The sequence below is a fragment of the Meles meles genome, chromosome 1, assembly GCF_922984935.1.
Source record: "Meles meles chromosome 1, mMelMel3.1 paternal haplotype, whole genome shotgun sequence".
NCBI classification, from domain to species: Eukaryota; Metazoa; Chordata; class Mammalia; order Carnivora; family Mustelidae; genus Meles; species Meles meles.
In genome coordinates, this window is record NC_060066.1 from 159600055 (window position 1) to 159606710 (window position 6656).

The 6656-nt window shown below is 34.1% G+C and overlaps 1 pseudogene; it reads right to left on the reverse strand.

Annotated features, from left to right (window-relative positions):
- Nucleotides 1-6301: 6301 nt before the first annotated feature.
- On the reverse strand, nt 6302-6453 carry LOC123927746 (annotated as a pseudogene).
- Nucleotides 6454-6656: the final 203 nt, after the last annotated feature.

A 6656-nucleotide genomic window follows, 5' to 3' on the forward strand; every position in this document is an offset into this window, starting at 1 on the left:
AAAAAAACAACTAATGCTAAAATCTTCTTTCAAATTATCAAATTACTCATAGAGGACAAGAGAAAGATTTTGATGAGATTTCTGCATACAGCCTATATTCTAGAATGAATGGAGTACTATCTTAAATCTTCTGCAGAAAAAAACTGGAAAACACCTTTGAAACTATAATTTTATACTTAGCCAACATTTTTGTTGAAGAACATCAGGAAGAGAACGTAAATATTAACTTCAGACATTGTTAGAGAAAATATCAGTCTAAATATCAGCTTCACATCAAAGGTAATCATAAAAAGCCTAGAAATATAATGTATAATTAAAAAAAAGTAACTCAAGAATACTTCAAAAAACTGAATTGAATAACCATGGCAAAAGAAAATGTAGTCATACTTCTGCCTATAAAATTATTAGGCTCCTAAAATAGTACAAGCAATTCCTTGCAAACTTTTAGGATCTGATTGTTCCTGTGCTGCAGTTTTTAACTGTGTCTGACTTGTATCTGGTCCCTTAATTAACAGCCTCTGTGATAGTAAGAAATTAAATGATATAGATCTAAACAAAGAGCGACTGAAGGATTAATGCAGAATAAAGGGTTTCCAAGAGATTAAGGAGATAGAAGTACAGAAATTGAGATCATTGCAAAGTGGGGATGAAGGAAAAGTAGTTGTACAAGGGTTATTCCCAGTTCAGCTGATATCTTGCTGAATGTCATTTACTTAGGAAACAAGTAAGGGGTGGTGTTTGTGAGAGAGAGGAGATACTAAAATATAGGTACAGATATGGCATAGGCCCTGAGGTCCAGGAGTATGACACCTGAAGGCTCCAAATCAATAACACCAAACCACATTTTACTAGGGCTATTTTTTAGCCACTTCATTTGTAATGCATAGCCTTCTTGAGTAAGAAGTCAGAGTCAATGTAGCAGCAATGGCTTATTATTATTGCTGTTGTTGTTGTTGTTGCTGTTGTTGCTAGTAGTGGTAGTATTTTTATTCCCAGTCCTGTGCCCTGGTCCCTGGAGAGAACACAGGAGGAGCTATACTTAAGCAGAGATAAGTTGATGTGGTATTGACTAACTTTGGGTTTTGACTAATCACAGATTTTGTAAATTATTGTGAAAGTCATTTATTATTAGACTATTTTATATGTATGCAGAGACTAATCAGTCATTTCTGAAAGTCATTTCAGTTCTTGGAAAATTACTTACATTTCCAGCATGCAATTAGTATCAATTGTCTTTATCCTCCGACCTCTACTATATACAGAGAGAGTTGGGCAGGGCAGAGGCAATACACATACACAATTTGTCGATAGAGATAAATGACAAAGAAATAATTTCAATGCTCCATAGCTATTATATTCAAAAGGGAGGCAGAGTACCAATACTTGTAACATTATTAAGTTTTTAGAATATATATAATGATGGAAACTTTCCCAGGTAATCCCACAAAGTAAACGTAAGGCCTAACAACAGAACTGGACAAGAAATAATATATTCTGATCAAAAAGGAGTTCTTTCCAAGAAATACAAGAAGGGTTTAGCATTAGGAAAATTATATATTATAATTTGCTATATTAGTTGATTAATGGAAAACAATTCTTATCGAACTGATAGATATAAAAATCATCTGAAAAGTTTTTGTTTAAAAAAAATTTGGCAAGGTCAAAATAGAAGGAAACTTCTTTTATTTGGTTACATCTGTATAACAGAACTTCCCAGCAAAACATACATAAGAGGAAGTAGTTTTAAAATTATAATAAGCTCAGGAACAAATTACAGATACCAACTATTGCTACCATTAAGCAAATATCTTAATTTTACAGGAGATTCCAGACAATGCAGTAGTCCAAAAAAATAAATAAAAAGTACACATATTTGGAAAAGCCTAAACTGTCATAAGTCATGGATGATATAATTCTCTATCAAGAAAATCAGGAAGAATTAATATAAAAATTTCTTAAAATTAAAAATTGTCCTTAGTAATATTGCTGGATAAAAAATTCAATATATGAAAAATCAACACCTTATACAACAGAAATTAAAGTAAGAAAAAGCAAAGAAAAAATATTACTTAAATTAGCATCAAAAAATATAAAATGTTTAGGCATATATCTAATATATTCACTACCTATATAAGCAGGTAAATCTTTACTAATGGACATAAATGAAGACTTAAGTAAATAGACATAGAAAATTCATGAATGGAAGAACTAAATATTACAAATATGTAAATATCCTCATGTTAATCTGTAAATTCAATGCTATCCCAAATATGTACTAACTGAATTCTCAGGTGACTCTGACAAGGTAATTCTTCAATTCAAAAAGAAAGGAAAAATTCATAAAGACAGAGAAGAACTTTTTGGAAAAGAGAAAAAAATAAAACCTTTTATGTCTTAACCATCCAGGTATCAAGCAGATCCATATCTATGTGAAGCCAAAGCTATCTAAATTATGAGGTTTGAGGACAGAATTCCCACACAGAACCATCTTTACTTCTGATACCAGTTGCAAAATCATGGGATTTCCAAAACCACCCTTAGTTTTGATAATTAGCAAAAAGGAATAACAGAACTTACTGAAAGCTATTATACTCACATAATTAATTATTGCAGGGAAAGGATACAGATTAAAATCAGCCAAAAGAAGAGACAAATAGGGGTAGGCAATCTAAACATGGAGCTTCCAGGTGTCTTTTCTTCATAAAGTCACAAAGAGCATGATCATGTTGTTGGCAATATATAGAGAGTATTGCCAACCAGGGAAGCTGGTCTTTGGTATCAAGAGTTTTTATTGGGGGCTCAATCACATACTGCTGACTGACATGGCTCAATTTTAGTCTCCAGACCTTCTTGGAAGATGGATTAATACCCTTAGTCATCAGTTTCTCTGGAAGTTGTATGTTGTAGTCCAAAGTCCCCATCACAAATCACACTGTTAGACTGTCCAGGGGCTAAAGCCTCCATACACACAAAGGTACTCCTATCCAGACTTCTTTTTTTTTTTTAAAGACTTTATTTTTAAGTAATCTCTACACCCAACTTGGGGCTCAAACATACAACCCCAAGATCAAGAGTCACATGCTCTACCAATCAAACCAACCAGATGTTCTTGATGTTCTTGATAAGGGAGGGCCAAGGCTAAAACTTTTCTCCTCTTGGTATTTCCCACAGTCGGATTTGTATACCACTGTTGGTATGAGTGATGTTGATGGCATATGTAGAAATACTTTTATTTTGATATATATCGATTTTAATGTATATTAGAAAATGACATCATTAAACCTAGGATTTCATGAATATTTTTATTAATGCAAGTTTTGTTAAAACTGTAGATCAGTTTAAAGTAAATATAAAGAAAAATATTATATATGATATTACAACTATGATCTGATGGCCAAAACTGTGAAGGTGTACCACAGAACCTGAAGTTTGGGAAGCACTGTACACTAAGAGTATAATTTAAAAAAAAACAAACTTCTTATTATGGTAAATTCCCAGTGTACCAGGAGTACACAAAAGATACCTATCATTCAGCTTCAACTACAATGAGCAGATTGCTTAGCTCTGCACTCTGTTCCACCACAAAATCGACTCCAGCATAGTGAACCAGAAGAACCTATAAGGATTCAGTGCCCAAAGTCCCTGTTTCAAAACAAGGAGCTTTGATACCCACCAAGGCACTTGCACTTTACTTTATCATTTGCAAATGGGATGTCAGTGAAATTATCTGAAAAGAGAAATAGTGCTATAGAAGGGTTTAGGAAGGATTTATATGCAAGTAATAAAATAGTATCCTAAGGTGCAATGGCTGGGAATGTTTTTATAAATCTGGGGTCTATATAATTTTTTTTTTAATTTTATGTTAACCTCACTTCAACTTTACATATCCAGTATTATATTTTCTATTGAACCTAGCCATTGAGTTTTATTTTCTAATTGTTTTTTTCAGTTCTAAAATGTTCATTTAATTCTTTATGGATATTGGTTCTCTATTGAAAACTGCCATCTTTTATCCACTTGGTCTAATCATTCTGTTTTCTTCACATATTAATCACAGCTATATTAAATTCCTTTTATGCTAATCCCAATACCTGGGTCATCTGGGAGTCTACTTCTACTGTATTTTTTTTCCTTCACTTCTATGTCAGATGCTTTCTGTCTCTTTACATGGCTAGTAAATTGAAAAAAAAATATGGCAGGCGTTATGCATAATAGAAATGTAGAGGCTCCAGTGATGTTTCTTTCCAGAGACAGCCCCCCCCCCTTTTCTTAAGATAAAATGAGGGTCAACTCTCTCTGATCAATATGGGATATATTGCAACTGTACTAAAATGTTGTTTTGTTTTGTTTTGCTTTGTCTGTTTGTTTTTTAAAAGATTTTATCTATTTATGTGACAGAGCCACATTTTTAGCCTACTGGAGGTACTAACATGCATCAGTCTGGGTTTACTGCCTTTCCTATTGATGTTTGAAAAAGTGGTTGAAAGGAGCTGACAACAATGCTATGAATCTATGAGCATTGTTATTACGTTTTTATTTTATTTTTTCTTCTTTCTCTTAGTCATTATTCACAGTCAAATGGCTCAGGCTTGAGAAGGACAGAGGTAAGCAGAGATTGCACATGGCTCACCTTCAAGGTCCCTTTAATGAACTCCCCTTCTTTTTTTTTTTTTTTCATCTTTTTTTAAATTTTTTTTTTATTTGTTTATTTACAGCATAACAGTGTTCATTGTCTTGGCATCACACCCAGTGCTCCATGCAGTACGTGCCCTCCCTATTACCCACCACCTGGTTTCTCAACCTTCTTAAATCTACCCTTTAATGTCCAGTGTTTAGCACACTTCCGCCCTTGTTCTGCTTCTTTTGCCAGGTTGCAAAGCCTCAGAGGGTGAATTAATCTACCTTAAAGTTATCTTACAATCACCATTCATGGTGATTCACAAATTATATTCTCTGTCTGTAATTCCATGGACTTCAATTTCTGTATTCTGTTTTTTTAATCTATCTGTAATCCCTTTAGTTTACATTAATGCTGAAGTCATTCTTAGTTTAGGTATTCATCATTTCATTTCTTACTATTATAAATGTTCATTAAGGAATTAGGATGGTAACATAAATAAGTGAAGCAGAGAGCTATAAGAATATCTGGAATTGGGGTGCCTAGGTGGCTCAGCTGGTGAAGTGTCCATCTCTTGATTTCGGCTCAGGCCATGACCCCAGGGTCCTGAGAATGAGCCCTATGTTATTGGGCTCTGTGTCCAGCATGAAATCTTCTTGAGTTTCTCTCTCTCCCTCTATCCCTCCTCTGTTTGCATGCTTTCTCTCTCTATAATAAATACGTAAATCTTTTTAAAAACTACATCAGGAATAGTGAAAACTATAAGGAACCAGAGAATTTTTACCCCTTTTTAAAGCACTCACATTCAAGGGTTTTTTGTTGTTGTTGCTGTTGTTGTTGTTGTTGTTGTTGTTTGAACATTTTGCTTTGCATCACTGAGGCTAACTGCTTCTGTGGCTTTATAAACTGTGTGCATGGTGTCCACACCATGTACTTCACAATTCTTCTAGTTGGCTGCTGAATTATCTGCCTAGAAATGAAAAAACAAATGATTTCAGTCCTCTACTTAAAAGTTTTCCAATGATTTAACTCTAGACTAAACTCAAAACCCCTTACCCTGGCATTCAATCCTTTAATTATCTGACTTTTGATTATTTTCAGTTGTATTCTTCAGCATTCCCACATCACGCTATGATGCAGTCATCCTGGAATTCTGTTGGATCATTCAGTGTCCTATGCTCTGTATTGCCTTCATGACTTCTATTACTTTTTTAGACGCTTTCTATGACTTCATTTTGTTGTAAGCCTCTTGTATATTTTTTTCCTCAGTGCCACCAACTTACTACCCTCAAAGCGATTTTCATGGGCTGTATGCAATAGTTCGTTTGCTTTTCTACCTCTTGCACTAAGGTGCTTTTCAAGGTGGGCTTAATGTTGTGTTTATCTCTGTAGAAATGGCATTTGAAACTTAACAGAGACTCTACCATCTCTCTCTCTCTCTTTTTCTCTTTTTCTGAATGGATTGTTCTTCTAGCTACAGAGTTAGCTATTGTTTCAATGTAACACCCTAGTTAGGAACACAGGGTTTTTAGTAAGACAGGATTCAAGTCCTTTCTCCACTACAAACTATCTATGTGACCTTAAGTTATATAACCTCACTGAGCTTCATTTTTCTCATAATGCCTACCCTGCAGGATGGCTATAAATATGTGAATAATATTATTCATTAGTACACAGGCTGACACTTTAAAGCTGTTCAATAACTGGAGGTTATGGTCATAGTAACAGTAGTAGTAGAAATAGAAGTTACAGTAATGTTGGTAACATTTTTCAATTAGCAATAATCGCGCCTCGGATAAACCTCATTGGCTACGATACTGCCACTGCGCAAAGCTCATTGGTAACATTTTAAAAAAGGAAACACTTAAAACTTTTGAATCTTTTTTTAAAAAGCTAACTAAAATTCAAAAGAAGCAATAAAGCATACTGTACTTTCACTAAAGTGGTTCTCAGTAAACAATATAAACCTCTTCCTGACCCAAACTAAACTCGTTACATCACCCCTTCTTTAATCCATGCAAATATTTGCTCTTCCTCC